The sequence below is a fragment of the Suricata suricatta genome, chromosome 12 (assembly GCF_006229205.1).
Source record: "Suricata suricatta isolate VVHF042 chromosome 12, meerkat_22Aug2017_6uvM2_HiC, whole genome shotgun sequence".
NCBI lineage: Eukaryota > Metazoa > Chordata > Mammalia > Carnivora > Herpestidae > Suricata > Suricata suricatta.
The window spans coordinates 28,921,103-28,937,486 of NC_043711.1; the positions used below are offsets into that span (position 1 = coordinate 28,921,103).

At 42.9% G+C, this 16,384-nt stretch overlaps 1 protein-coding gene across 3 annotated transcripts in view; it reads left to right on the top strand.

Moving 5' to 3' along the window:
* Positions 1–16,384, top strand: part of PTPRG (protein tyrosine phosphatase receptor type G) — a 712,019-nt gene that overhangs the window by 546,376 nt on the left and 149,259 nt on the right. The window lies entirely within an intron of this gene.

The window sequence follows — 16,384 nt, forward strand, 5'->3', positions numbered from 1 at the left end:
AAGTTTTAATAATCTAATTAGAATTCCGAAGACATTGACAGAAATAGCATTAGTAACCGTAATAAATCTACCCTTCATCTCCACAGCCGTGATAAAACATCTTCACACCTTTCTGGGAGGATTGTCTTTCGACATTAGCCAACTCTGCAGACCTTAACCGACATCTCCCCCCATTTCTCTCAGGGAAACTAAAACCAGTTGTCAATGTACAGTTGAAGCCAGCAGGATTCTGGATTAATTGTCCTGCTCTTATAACCATTCAGTCATGCAGCAGTGAACTATAATAAGTCTAGGAAAGGTAGGAAAATAGGGTGGCGGGAAACACCCCCGTAAAGGCTTTTATTGTGAGAAGTTTCCACGGCTTCTTCAAAATTTCATTTTGCTCCAAAGCAAAGCCCTCACACAGAACTGGGAAGTAGGTTACGTGACACTTTCTCTGGAGGACAGAGCACCTTTGCCAAAACTCTTCTAGCCTGCACGTTTGGGTTTTGATGTTGGTAACAACGGTGGTGATTTTTGGACAGTAGGGACATTTGCGTTGTTCTCTGGACAGCCTCAAAAGTTCAAAGAAAGCGGATGTTTGGTCAACATCATGTGGATTCTGAGCTCCTCTCCCAGAAGATTCCCTTGGACATTCAGCTGACCAAATCCCTTCCAGAAATTCCAGGTCGTAGTATAGATTGAGTTTTGGGTGTTTGAAGTGAGGTAAACGATGACTAGATCTTCCTTCCCCTGACTTTTATTCCAGTTTTAAAACAAAAACACCATGAAGATTTCTAGCATCTTCGAAACAGGTGCCTATTCTTTGTTTAGAGGGGAAGCATTCCACCAGCTCAGGCAGATCTTGCTCTTCTTCCACCATGATAATTGAAGGAGATTCCATATGTTAAAGAGAAGTGGAGGCTTCTGTTCGCTCCCAGATCCCCAAATCTCAGTAACCTCACTGCCTCGTCATCATTCGGTTCATGAGCGCTGTGCTGGTGTAATCGCATTATCCTTCCTCACTAGCCACAATTACCCTCAAAGAGGCTATTACGTGTTTGCGCCTCTGTGCCTCCCTGGCCCTGGGAGGGAGGCAAAGATGCCTACGATGTGGCTTCAACACAGCTTTCTAATGGAGAAGTCAGAGGAGACCTGCCAGGAGTAGTTCCTTGCAGAAGGAAGTTTACTTATTTATATGCAGAAGTGTGGCAGTCCCACTGTGTGCGATGAAGAGATGCAGGCCAGCCCCCACGGTCCTGGAAGGGAGGGGAGACGCTGCCTCTCTTCTCCTCCTGTCTGCCCAGGGTGTTATCTCTCCCAGCCTTTGCATTTGCTGTTTCTGCTTCTTCTGTCTGGAAAGTTCTTGCCCTTAGCTCCTAACAAATGTGTTATTTCAGGTCTCAGTTCAGACTCATGCCTCCTCAGAAAGTTATTTTTTAATGATCCTGTCTCATGCCCCTCCCACTCCCCACCACACCATCCCAGGCTCCTTTCTTGGAACCACTTGAAAGTATCAGAAATAACTTTGTGTTTGATTCACTCATGTATGACGTACTAAGTGTCAGCGTCATGAGAGCAGGAACCCCTGTGTGTGTGGCAAATAATAGATGTTCAGTAAATGGTAGCCAGGTCAGTGGATCAAGCAGATGTACAAATAAGTGAAAATATCACAATATAAAACCAGAAGACGAGGAGAAGAAAGTAAAGCCCCTTGAGTTTCGCTCTGACTGGGCTCAGAGAACATCTTGGAAATGTGACCTCGCCTTCCGTTTTCGGGCTGTCAGACTTACATTGTGAAAACACACATCTCTTTTGTCATCCTTCCAAAAGAGAATAAATGTTTGCGATTGCTAGAACAATTTTTGATGGAACTGGAAAGATTTTCAGCTGAAGGGTCCTGTGAGGGAGTTGAATGATCTGTTAATTTGATGGGACATAAATAATTGTGCCCTTCACAGAAATCTCTGGCTTGGAAATGATGATAGAAATGCGTAAAAAGGAAAAAAAATCAATATGGATTTCTGTTACAGTTCAGAATTGGTTTTATTTTTTCAGTTCTGGGAGTCATATCTTAGAATATTAATTCCTCATTAAATGAAAGTTGTGTGTGTGTGTGTGTGTGTGTGTGTGTGTGTGTGTGTGTTTAATAGGAAGAATCTTGTATGTTTGTTCAGCTGAAATGGCAGTGAGAAATCTGGTCATACCAGCCGGTTGTACTTGGCATTGGGTCATTGGGGTTCTCTGTAAAGCAGACAGCAAGGTGGGGTTCTAAGTGCAGGTGAATTTTTTGGCAGGGAAGGATAAAGAGGACAGAAAGCAGGGCCGGCTGGGGAGAACGTTGGGACAACAGTACAGGTCTAACATCTCTGAATGGGGAGGGAATCTAAGAGGACCGGCTGAAGGCAGCTCTTAAGAAGTCTTGGCCAGGCCTTCAGAGCACCTCAGAGCCAGGACTGCCCGGGAGAGACGTCCTGTGTTGGGCAGGAGTGGTCCAGCCTGGGTGGCCCTGCTGTGTGTGATCATTGGCTAGAGGATGCCAGCAAGACCAGCCTCTGTGACAACACCGTGGTCAGTCCTGAAGGTGCGGCAGCTAGAAGCTGTCAGATAACAAGGCTTCTCTCTGCACTTTGTCTCTGGAAGGAAGATCTTAGGCGTATGTACCCTTGGCTGGCACAGAGGTTCGCATCTCCCTCCCGAGGACATTCTCCTAATGCCATCTCCAAAGGCTTTTTTATATGCTCCTCTCACTTTTAAAATGCTCAGAGGTTCTTAAAAGCAGTGCTTATTCCTTTTATGCCTAGTTATTAAGTGCCTAATCTTTTTTTTTAAGTTTATTTATTTTGAGAGAGAGAGAGAATAAGAACAAGCTGGGGAGGGACAGAAAGAGAAGGGGACGGAAAATCCAAAGCAGGCTCTGTGCTGACAACAGAGAGCCCAATGCAGAGCTCGAACTCAAGAACCAGGAGATCATGACCTGAGCCGGAGTCAGATACTTAACCAACTGAGCCACCCCTTAAGTGCCTGATCTAAGCATACCACTAAGCTAGGCAGAGAGAGACGGACCTGCCCTCATTGCCTGTATAAAGCCTTGGGTGAAACATATGGTTAAGCATTGTCATTGCATTAAAAAGTGGGGAGCAGCAGGTTCAACAGATTTGGGGGTACAGAGGAGACCTCTTAGACAAATTGACCACTCAGACCTAAAGAGTGCATAGAGACTGTCTGGGCAGAGAGGGGAGTGTTTCAGGTTTTCAAGCAACATCCCTGTAGATGAAGGTCTCTGGTGATGAGTGCACGTAACATGTTGGAGACTCAGAGCTCAGCAACATTGCTTCTTTGTCGCTGGGGAGAGAGATCTAGAAACCCCTTGGCAACATAAAGCGCTGTTTCTTCTATGTTCATTTCCCCATGTAAATTGTGATTTTTACAAACTTGAGAGCCACGCAGAAGTATGTATCCATCTATCCACTGAGCAGTCGATGGAAGCACTGAGACGTATCTATAATGAGGTGTTTTATTCACACACTACCACCAATATCCACCCGGGAGGAAAGATTTAGGGGAAAACTGTGAATCCTGTTGACAGCATGAACTTAGTCATTTACAGTGCTTTCTGTATTCAGGAATCAGCCCTTAATAGTAGCCACACCTGACAGAAATATTGGTTCTGAAAAACTTAATCCACTTCTGTTTTTTTAAACCCATTTAAGAAAAAAAAAAAAAAGAAACCTGTATGTGAATTGGTATAGAAATGTGACCTTCTCTTACAACTAGTTTTATCCAGTTGACCAGTGCTCAGAAATGTACATATATCCTGTGTCAATTAAAAAGCATTTTTTCTTTCTTTTTTTTGATTACCTACTCCTCTATTCTTTTTTTTAAAATAATATCCACACGAAATCCAGCAACCTGTTTATGCACGTATTAGGCATCAAAACACTAGCCTCTCTCTTGTCAATTAGCTAAGAGACACCAGTTTTTTTATTTTTGTGAGGAAGCTTTCTGGCAGTGACTGGCCCTTACGTCCTCACTCTCCACCCTCCTCACTGTCATTTCCATCTTCTGCCAAATGTACCTCCTTCGTGAACAGGACAGAATTTGTCTTTTTCAGAGGAAATGTGAAGAGGACGGTTAGACATTGCGGCAGACCCTGGACAGAGCCAGAAGGCTCCTCCCCCTGCCTTTCCTCACCAGGCTCTTCCGAGAAAGCTGTCAATGAAAGTACAAATAAATGATCACCTGAGAACACCCTTCAATTAAAGTCATAAAACAAGGCTCTTTCGAGGTTTTCAGTCATGGAAGTTGAGGCTCTGACAAGATCAAAACTTTCCTTGCAGAATAATTTCTTTGATTGGCTAGTTTGTCACTGGGTTCATTTTTGGAATGTGTGACACCCATTTTCTCCTCTGCCCTGGGATACTCATCAACTCCCCAGATGTATGGACAAAGTCATAGAATCACAGGAGTCAACCCTGCCATTTGGCAGAAAGGAAAAAATAAAGGAAATTTGCAAATATAAGTGACCACCTGGCCAAGCGTTTCTATGTGGTGGTGGGAGGAGGTATATCGACATCTGTTCTTTTTTCCATATTCCGCCTGCTAGTATTGGGGCTTCTGCCATCCAGAATGAATATAAAGGGACTCTGGACCTAGAGCAATCTGAACTTCTAAAGCAGTGGGTAGGCTTTGTCTTAGACACCTGCTGACCTGTCACTCTCCACATACGCTATCTACGAAGAAAGCTGCCCAGGGCATGGCCCCCTGGCCCCTTCCGGACAGCTGCTGTGGAGACACCGATGGTGCAGCCTTTCTGAAAGCCATGTGGCCATTTCTTCTTTTTTTTTTCCTTTTGTTTTTAATGTTTATTTATTTTTGAGAGAGAGGAAGGCAGTGTCTGAGCAGGGGAGGGGCAGAGAGAGAGGGAGACACAGAATCTGAAGCACGGTCTAGGCTCTGAGCTGTCAGCACAGAGCCTGATGCAGGGCTTAAACTCATGAATTTCGAGATCATGACCTGAGCCGAAGTCAGACGCTTACGTGACTGGGCCACCCAGGTGCTCCCCCTTCCTTTTATTCTTTTCTTGTCTTTGGCCATGTGGCCATTTCTGCCAGAGCCGCACATATGCCTTATCCTCAAGCCAGCAAGCCCCCTTGCCGGGTATAACCCAAGAGAAATGTCCACCAAAAGACTTGTCCATGAGAGCTTTGTTTATATTAGCCACAAAGGGGAAACAGCCCAAATGTCCACCAAGGGAAACCTAAATATGCAAGTTGTAGCATGGCCAGACGGGGGTACTATGCAGCAATTAAAAATAACAAGCTACTTGACTTACATGAAAACAGAAAAGCATGTACTGCATACTTTCATTTCTCTAAAGTTCAAGAACAGAAGAAAACCTAATCTTTGGTGATTAAAGCCAAAATAGTGAGATGGAGGGGTATAGTAAATAAGAAGTGAACTGAGAGAATTTTCTGGGGTGATAAAAGTATTATGTATCTTGATCTGGAGGATGATTACATAGGTATAATATAAAAATTCACCACACTGTCTCCTTAGATTTGTTATGTGACTGTAAATTAAAGACTAGCCCTTTTATATCACACATTGATTTCTCAAAGATAATACATTCACGAAGCTCGAAAATAATCTGACAGTGTGCACTAGATAGCCAAATATTGAAAATCCTGACAGAGTCCTGTGTTAGCAGGGCTAAGAATGCTGAGAACTGTTATACTTTTCTAGAAACGGTTTGGTGGTATCCAGCCATGATGATTCAGTCCACCACCTGTGTATGTGTATGTGCCCCAGAGAATGCAAATGAAAGTGTACCATCCATGAGAGGTGTACAAGAATGTTGGTGACATTGTTCTTTCTAACTGCCCAAACCTCGAAATGCCTCCCATGTGTATCTTCAGCAAGCTAGATAAACACAGTGCAGTCTTACAACAGAACATTCCACCCTGATGGAAACGGGTGGGATCCTGTACCTTTCCACAACCTAGGCATATCCAAGAACCACAAAGTGAAGCAAGAGTCTGAAGAATGAGTAGAGTGTTCCTCAACATCAAGTTCAAATCCTGAGAAAACTTAGCCTGTATTGTTTAGGGATACTCCGATAGGCATTAATACTAAAAGAAAAGCGAAGTAATGTAACAATGGTTGTTGTTACTTGTAAAAAGAGGATGGTGGGTATTTGTTGAGGCAGGATGGGAAAGTGATGAGGTGCCAGCCCAGGGAGGGTGGCAAGGGCCTTCTCCTGTTCTGGTCACCCCAGGTTTCACTTTAGGATTATTTGTCAACAGTGTATTTATGTGTGTGCATTATGTTTAATGCTCACCTTTCTGCGTGTGCATTAAATTTCACAATCAAAGACGACAGTAATTAGCTTCAGAAAAAGTAAGAGATTCCGACATCACTTTCCTCTGGGACACATCAGGTACCAAGTGGCCTTACAACAAGCAAAGAGGGGAGTGACAGCACCTTTTAAAAAACATGTCACCGTAAGTACCCCTGACAGACTGTTTGTTCTCTCTGCAAATTGATTGCAGGCTGAAGAAAGAATTGTGGCCACCTTGGGAGTCTATCATTAAGAGATGACTTTGAGAGCCAACCACTCCTTTTGGAATTTGGAAAAAGGAAATCAGAAACCAAGGGGATGGGGAATCAGGCCTCAGGTTTAAAAACAAAGGCTCCCCACTGCTACTGTGCCAGTGCACGCTGGCCCCTCACCAGGCAAGGGTCTAATTCTCTAGCCAGGCACCACTGAATGCTCCAGAAAGCCTCTGAGATACAGCTATCCTGTCCCCCGTTATGTAGGAAGGTACAGGCATTGGCTGAGAGGCTTGAACCAAGGTCTTCATGACTTTAAGATTTGCCCCCGTTACTCCCAGACCATCTCCCCCTCTGTTCTCTGCCAGAGTCATCACCTGCCTCTTTCAGCCTTGACCGAGGTTCATCACATAGACTGATGAAAGGGCATGTGACAAAATGCTTAACAGGACCATCCTCTGCCCTCATCATTCTGGCACCATTGTGATTATCCCTGGGTTTCTGTCTGTGGCTAAATGGGTCAAGTTCCTAAAAAGAGTCTTACATGAACTTCGGAAGAAAAGGACAGATCCAAGAACAAGGGACTTTTGGGGAAAATTCAGCTGTTAGAAATAGCAGTCGGTGTCATTACAGCCCAATAGCAGGAAGATGGCGCAGAGAGGAGTTGATGTGTTTGAGAGGTTCTTGCCTGTTTTGTGTATGTGAACTTCAAGCTCCATTAATCATAGAGTCTGTGCATCCTCTCATCCATGGAGGGCCTAAGAAGGGCTGGTCAAGGTGTTGAGGGTAACATGATGCAGAAGATTTTCCCGGCCTTTAGGGCAATTTTAATATCATGAGCAGCCTTTTTTTTTTTTCTTGGCCTTCCCATTCTTCGAGCTGAAGATTAAAAAGACTAATATTCTTCACCTGCAGAATAATCTCCTGGGTGCATATGAATAAGCAATTAGAACTTTGGAATGAGTCTTTTGAAAAGTGTGTGTTATGGACTATAGAAATGGAGTGTGTTATTTTTCATGTATAATGGGACTTTTAGGAACACTGGATTCTGAAATAGTGCTTCAGAACGTAGGCTGTCTGGGTTTTGAATTCTGGATTGCCAGAGAAGGATCTGTGTGACCCTGTCACAAATTGTTACCTCTCTCTGTCCCTGCGGTTCCACCCTGTAAGATAGGGATGAGGAAATTATTAATACCTAGTACCTGCCCCATAGGCATCAATGCGAAATGTATTATGATAAGGAAATAACTAAAAAGAAAGGGTGCCTGGCATCTGTCCACTGTCTCCTCTAAATCAGCGACCAGCAAGTACAATCCGTGAGCCAAATCTGGCCTGCTGCCCATTTTTGTAAATAAAGTTTTATTGGAACACAGCCACATTCCCTTGTGTATGTATTGTTTGGGACAGCTTCCGCTCCACAGCAGCAGAGTTGAGAGGCTCTAACAGAGATGCTGCCTGTCCCACAAAGCCTTAAACACGTCCTCTCTGGCCCTTCACAGAAAAAGTTTGCCAACCCTGCCTTACGGTAGCTCTGCTGATAAAATTGCAGTGGTTTGTTCATGTTGGGATGAGGTGAATATCTACTCACGTCATTGGATAGACATTACAGACATGGGCTTCACTTTTGATCTTGCTTAAATCACCACATAATCCAAATGTGTTTCAACTGAATTAGAGTTCTGTTTTAATGTTTACCTTAAAGAAAGAAATCAAATTATTTTCTCCCTTTCCAATCAGAAACCCAATGCTATATCATCTAGCAGCCCACTGATAGTTTTGAATGTCTTAACACGTGACAAAATTTCCCATATGAAGGTTGTGTCTCCAGCATTTAATTACATGGAACTTTCCTGAAGTGTGCTATAAATATTCAGTACCTTGGTCTTGGCTAATTGGCTCACATCTGTTATGGATCCAGGAAGGACAGATGCTTATCTGAATGTTTTTGATCTCAAAATCTTTGAGAAACAGGCACACTTAAGCCATTTCCAGTTTCCTGGACTTCGGTGTGTCAGAACTACCACTGTAGATGGGAGCAATTTCCATTTCTTTTCTTAGCCGGAGCCAGGAAATGGGATGCTCTGGGGCTTCTTTTATCACTCCCAGTGTTGTTACCAATAATGTTAAGACGGAAAAAGACTTCAAAAGTGATTCCCTTTACGTTAGATTTGAATTTGAGGCTAGTTGTCATTTGGCCCAGCCTTCTTTGTCAGTTTGTGATCATTTGCACAGGATCATGGGAGCCCAAGGAAATGCTCTTTTCCAGGTTGTTTCAATGGGATGTGGAGAGCAAAGACAAGTTTAAACTATGTCTCCTGTCATCTCCTGCAAAGGTGCTCGCCAAAGTACCTGGGGCCACTTCATGTGATTTTTCACACCGTGCTATACCAGTGTCATCTTGGCTTGGGAGAGGCACTGTTGGGGTCATGGCCAAGAGCAAGGCTCTGGGCATAATGCCAGTTCTGCCTTGGACTAGGCACAGCCTGCACAAATCATGTAAGCATTTTGTGGCTTCATTTTCTAAACCGTATAATGAGGTCATAATAACGCCAACCTTATTGGTTTGTCTCAAGGAGTCAGTGACTTCTGATACCTGCTTTGCCTAGCACACGGCCGCTTACCCCCTCACCATTACCATTCCCATTACTGTTGTTACTTGTTGATGTGAGTATGGAGGAGGCCAGGTAATGACAGGAAATGATTGTGGACCTCTGAGTGCCACTTCTGTCACTACCTAGGTGTTGAAATAGAATGTATGTTGCTGGAGTTAGTTGAGTCTCACAAAATAAAATGAGATGAAGAAGAAAATGGTCACAAAGTGATTGGGGCAGCCATTCCCTTTGAGATCAGGGAAAAGGGTCAAGGGCAAGGAATCAGAAAGTGTGAGAAAAGAAGAAGACATATCTAATCTGATAATGGCTGGGTGTGGACCTAACCCTACCTGGATTTTCTGTATGTATAATCTTAATTAATCCTACCCCACAGTACAGTAAGGTAAAATCCTTTTTAAAAAAAAATATTTTTATTTAATTTTGAGAGAGAGAGAGACAGCATGAGCAGGGGAGGGTCAGAGAGAGAGGGAGATACAGAATCCGAAGACAGGCTCCAGGCTCTGAGCTAGCAGTCAGCACAGAGCCCAATGCAGGACTCAAACCCACAGACCATGAGATCATGACCTGAGCCGAAGTCGGACACCCAACCGACTGAGCCACCCAGGCACCCTAAATTCTTAAACTTATGTTATAGATAGGTAAACTGAGGTTCAGAGAGATTGGCTGATTTGTCTCACCTCATGGAGTAGAACAATAATTTGAACTCAGTTTTATTAGATCCTAAAATACATTCTCTTTCCAGCTCTGCTGGGCCAGTTTCTATTTCCAGCATTGACTAACTGCCTGATTATTGTCAAATTCACTTCATTCTTATGAGCCTCACTTTCTCCTCTGTGAATTAGGTCTGATTGAGCATCAGAAGGAGGCTAAAACAGTGTACATATCCAGTCAGTTATAACCACTGGGTAGGGGAGAGAGGTGAGCAGTGGACCTGTTCAGCGATAATACTGGGTTTTTGTCACTTTATAACTCTGTATAATTTAAATATCCTGTTCATTTCCTTAATTGTTGACAAGACTCTGCTTTTTGTGTTTCTTTAGAAGTATTAATATCAGCATATGTTTTACTCAGATTCCAACCCTTAAATCAAAATAACACATTTGGCCAACTGAAAGGACCAGTAAACTCAAGGAGCCTAGATGTCTTTGAATCAGGATGGAGTGGCTGTTTCATGACCTTGAAGTGAATCTTGGGGTGCTTAAATACAAGAGTCTGATTAATCAGGTGGGCTCTTTCCCCAGGCTGCCTTTGTTCAGAACCTGGAGTAACACTAGCTGTTCATAGCATGGGCATGTGCTAGTAGGAAAGGCCAGTGGGCAGAGAATTAAATACTCACTGGTGGAGAATTTTTCAGAAGCAAAAATAACATTCACACCTCTACAGCCTTATATGGTTTGCCCCATTCATTCTTAAGTGGGATTGCTTGTTGCCATCCCTTTTAAATATCCTACTAATCTTCATATAGGAGCAGGGATCAGCGAACTTTTTCTGTAAAGGGATCGATAGCATTTATCTTAGGCATTGCTGGCCATACATTCTCTGCTACAACAACTCAGTTGTTTAGTTGTAACTTGGAAGCAGGCATAGACAGTTTGTATACAAATGGCCATGGCTGTATTCCAATAAAACTTCATTTACAAAAACAGGTGCTAGGCTAGATCTGGCCCCTAGGCCACTTCTGACTTAAGAGTTACTCAGTGATTTAGTTTGATCAATTTTTTTTTCAGCCACGTATAAACGACCTACTTTTTAAGGCACTGTGTTATTATTCAGGGTATAGTTGGGAGCTACAGTCTGGCTACAGCCTGCTGAAGAGGAGACCACTGCTAAGCATTACAGACTGTAATGAGACCGAGGTCTTGATAGCCGTGACCATGGACAGATTATCAGCCCTCATCAGGAGGATGATACTCCTCCACAGAGTTAAGAAGCCTCCTTTAGAGAACAGCTACAGCAGTGCCTCACACTGAGGTCATACACCATAGATGTGCCCTGGTGAAAAAGAGGTGACTCGCAGAACGTCCTGCACTGTGGAACGAAGTTCTGGGGTTCAGGTCATTGAAGGGTAAACTGAGGCTAGAGAATGGATGGGAGTCAGTGCTGCCTCCTGGCCCGATGCACCCTCTGCACTGTGGCCACACAAAATAGGCCCCGACTTGGCTTCTAGGAGGCTCCTAAAGAAGATGGAGTCCTTTACTGTGAATCTTGTTGAAAATCTCATGTCAATATCCTAATGTCACCAGTTCTGTGACTCTCATTTGTTCATATATTTTTGGTCATATATTTGTGACATGACATTATATTAGTTTCAGGTATAGAGTATAATGATTTGATACAGGTGTCCACTGTGAAGTGATCACCACACCAAGTCTTGTTAATATTCATCATCACACATAGTTATAGGATTTTTTTTTCATTTCTTCATATTTTAACAACTCTCAAATCAACATGCATCTTGCACTTGATGTCATGTCATTATTTAATTAGCGACATGTTACCTTGAAATAATGATGTGTCTTATCATTGTTAGTGACTTCGATATGAAAGAGATACAATTTCTAGGATGTATTGTTATTTAAAATACCCCAACTACCATGCTTATTTGTTCCTTCATTCTCTTTTCGTGTAACTATTAGGCACCTGCTATGTTCCAGGCAGTGTTTCAGTTATTGAGCGTATGGGGTGAACGAGAAAGGAGAGGTGTTCGCTCTTGTGAAACAGTCAGTCTCTTGGGGAAGACAGACAGTAAACAAGTAAACACAGGCTGGGAAGAAAATGAACTAGGTGTGGTACAGGTAACGGCAACAGAACATACCAAGATGGGGTGTTCAGGGTGGGCACTCACAAGGAAACATTTTGACCTGCAGTACTCGGGGCGGAAAGAAATCCCCCATATGGAGGGGTGAGTGGAGGGCTACCGAGGTAGACAGATTGTGTAGGGCCTGGTGGCCATAGTAAGGAGTTTGGATTTTATTCTAAATGAAGTGAGAAGCCCCTGGAAGATTTGAGGTGAGCCATGTCAGGGTTGGATTTATGTTTGTAAACGCTAAAAAAGTTCTTCATTCTTCGGTGAGATTTCCTCACATCATTTTTACATCTGTGCAGGTGAGGAACTCAGACCCAGGGACCCAGGAAAGGATAAGAAAGAGCCCAGCGCTGGGCATCTGAGACCCAGATATACTTCTGCTTCACTCTGTGGTCTTGGTTCAGTCACTGTCCCTCTTTGGAACTCCTCTGTTCTTGGTGATTCTTGGGGGACTTGCCCCAGACCCCCTTGTTGTCACTTTAGGCTTCTTCCCTAAAATCAATCTCTCACGAAGCCTCGTGTGGGCCAGGCCCATTTCCATGACTCCATCTCTCCCATTCCTTCCTCCTGACTGATGTCAGGGAGATGAACTGCCTGATAGCCCACATGCGTTTATACAGTGCGTGTATCATTGCTTGTATTTAGATCATAAAATTAATTCCTTACCTGCTTGTAGGAGGCCTCTGCCACCATCCCAATTACAATCTAATGCTTTCTGACCTCCCTGAGGGCATCTAGATCCTGGCAAGCTCCTGAATCCCCTGGATTCGGGCCCTCGAGCTCTTTATTTCCATCATGACCTCCATTTTCCATTCCTGTGGTCAGCAGGCCCTTTGGTCACCAGCTTGTCACACCAAAGCCCCTCCCAGATCATACGGCCCATTCATAGCTGATCCACACTTAACCCAGAGCTGCTGACTCTGTTTTAGACTCACAGACTCATCTATCTCATCTTCACAATGTTTAGCCGAATTCCAGATTGTACTTGAACCAATAGCTGATTTTGTTCCTCCTGGAGCCTGTCAGATTTGGGGCTCTTGAACTTTCCCTTCTATCTTACCTCCTGTTCATTTCAACCCCAACCACACACTAGGCAGAATCGCTTTGCATTCGCTTTTCTCTCTGCCTGGAATGTTCTTTCTAGGTTGCTGCATGGCTCACTTCTGCCTTCAGGTTTTTAATCAAATGCTTCCTTCACGCGCATGCCCTAAAAATTGCCATTTTCAAAATAGTAGTCAGGGAAGACCTCATTGAGAAATGTGTCAGTCAAATAGGACTAGGTTGTTAGCAGCTGAAAGGCATTTGCTCTAAAAATTAGCCATGAATATAGCAGTGAAGAAATGTTTCAGGCAGAGCCAAGAGCCAGTGCAAAAGCCCTGGGGGTAATGTGATCCTGGGACAGCAAAAAGACCAGTGTGGCTGTACCTAAGAGTCAGAAAGCAGCAGTGAATGAGGCCGCAGACACTGTGGGGGCCCATTAATACAGTCCTCACAGAACCTTGCTACTCTGATGTGCTCAGTATTGTTAAGAATGCAGATTCTCAGCTCCAACCCAGACTTCCTGGATCAGCATCTGCCATTTTAACAAGCTCCCCAGGTGATGTGCTGAACGTTAACTCTGAGTGGCCCTGTCATCAATCCTCTTTCCCCCATGTAGAGTGACCTGTGACCCAGTGTCTTCCAATGTCACTCTCTCCCTCCCCTCCCCACCATGAAGCAGAAGGCCCCTCCTATCCCAGTGACGTTTAAGTGGTTAAGGGAAACATAATAGCCTTTCCTTTTAAAAAGTTTTGGGAAATCCTGAAGAAACTAAACAATCCTTGGGCTGGAGACAGAAGCGTGGGCTTTCTTTTACTTGTTTATCTTACACACATCTCTAAATTGATTGCACCTTTGGGAGGTGGTACAGATGTCCTTCCCTTAGGGGCCACCAAATTCTTCCCAACGTAACACTTTGTTCCTTGGGGTATGTCTGCTTGTGTTTCAATATAATTCCATACTTCCTGGTTACTGTATAGGTCTCCTCTGTGTTTTGATTGTTCATCGTATCTTATAAAGGGATTTCTTCCTTCCTATATAACCAAAGCATTGAAAATATTAGGTTATTAACACACTGAAAAATGCAATCAATCAGATGATTATCATCTAATGTTTTAATGATCACATTTTTAATCCAATTATGCATGTTTGAATCTTTCAAATTTCCTTTAATTAAAGATTGCCTCCTGGCACTGCTATCAGAAATAAGAAATTGAACAGAATCGAGCCAGATCTAATTTAATGTTGAAAAGGATAACTGGCCTGTGCTGGGTTTAATGGTTGACCATGACTTTAAAGCCCTCATACAAAATTTTCTAATTGATAAGAAAAATTTAATCATCTTCGGATATACTCCTTGTGCATTCCAATAAGATATTTCTTTTTCTAAATAAACCTCCCCTAACTGATTATTCATATTGTCGTGCAAAATGCTTAAAAATGAAAGACAGAGTTGGGTGAAATGTAGACTACTTAATACAGTGTGTATTTAATATAAAAGTCATACATTATTCATTTTTGCAATTTGAATAACTTTGAATTTAGCATCCCTGTTCTTCATCTTTTTCTTTGATGAACAATTAATTATTAAAATATAATATTGTCTGCATACAGCACTAGGATCCTTGAAAGTGGAATGTGAGATTCATTCCCTTTCAATTCTTTTATCTGGTAATGCACAGAACCTTCTCATTATGGTTTAATGGAATGAATGGTGGTATAAATAGAGTGTTTCAAATATTTTTCTCAACTAGGTAAGTGGCTGGGAAAGGAATGTTTTGAATTCAAATTACTAATTTGGATCAAAGTTGGAGGCAGTATGCCCTGATCAGGATGGATTTGGAGTCAAACTGCCCTTTTATAACAAGAGTCCGTTAACGAGTACTTAAATAGGTACCTAAGCTGTGGCAGACCCTCTCCTAAGCCCGTCACTAATGTTAACTCACTTAATACATTTTATTCATCTAACTTTCTTAGGCGCTTGCCACTACTATAATTCTATTTTGCAGGTATCGGAAGAGTTTACGTTTTCACCTGCAAAGTGCATCCTTCCTCCTCTCCTGTGTCTGTACTCTGGAACTACCTGTCTTGAGTCCAGCCAGTTGCATACCTTGTTTGTGGCTTATGTGGGCTTTGTGAACAGTGTGAGAAATAGAGTGCTACCATTGCTAAAATTATTTCTAACTTACAACGGAGCATTCCAAGCACCCCATTTGTCAGTGGAACATTCCCTATGGGACTGGGCAGGAAATGGGACTTTCAGAAAGATCAGGAAAAACTAATGTTCGGTTTGAACTAGAAAACTCAAGGAGGAAAGACAACAGCTCAAGAGTTAATTCTAGAATGTCTGTTCACAAAAGAAATGATCGTTAATGGTAGAGACACTTGAACATGTGAAGTTCCTCTCCCCCTGAGTTGTGGTCCTGGCTGTCAGGGTGGCTTCCTGTCCCCCAGTCCCCGTCAATGTACGTGTAGGGAAGAATGTGGCCTGATGGCTAAATCCTTTTCACTGACTATCATTGTATGGCCCTTGACCTAAGAATGGTTTTTACATTCAAACCCTAGGTGAAATGTTATCTCCCACAAAACAATTCATTCTTCTTATAATAGATATATAGATTTAGAATTGTTCTCAGTGTTATTAGCATTTTGAATACCATTAATAAGGTCGTGCAAAAAAAGATAAGGTGGTGGAAATGTGTTTGTTAATATAAGTACTTGTGTGACATCTTTGATTTTGTCTCTTGGCCTGCAAAACCAAAAATATTTACTCTCTGGCATTTTACAGAAAACATTTGCCAATCCCTGGCTTAAAACACAAAATGAGCTGGTCTTCTCTCAGCCAAGTGCTTGCCTTGATAAATCAGGGCTCCCAAGGCGTTGTGCTAAGCCCCTTATATTTATGAGCTTGCCTAATTATCACAGCAATCCTGAAGGGTAAATACTCTAAGAATTCCCATTTTACAGATAACGGAAGTAGCTCAGAGAGCTTAAGATTTTTCCCTAAAGTCACAGAGCTTTTAAATATCACTTGGTTCCAAAGCTCTTATGAGAGCTTTGACAAAGAAAATTCTAACCTGTGTTGCTCAGATGGATGGAGCATATGTCAGACGTGATGTATCTTTAAGACACTAGTAATCAAGGTTTAAAAAAAAAAAAAAACTGTGCAAGCAGCAAAGGAGGTACATGGCTATCTAAGTTGTAGGTGGCCAGGCCTTGGTAGCTGAAAAAAGTAATAATAATACAAGTAGGGGCGCCTGGGTGGCTCAGTTAGTTGAGCGTCCTGCTTTGGCTCAGGTCATGATCTTGCGGTTCATGGGTTCAAGCCCCGCATCAGGCTCTGTGCTGACAGCTAGCTCAGAGCCTGGAGCCTGTCTTCAGATTCAGATTCTGTTTC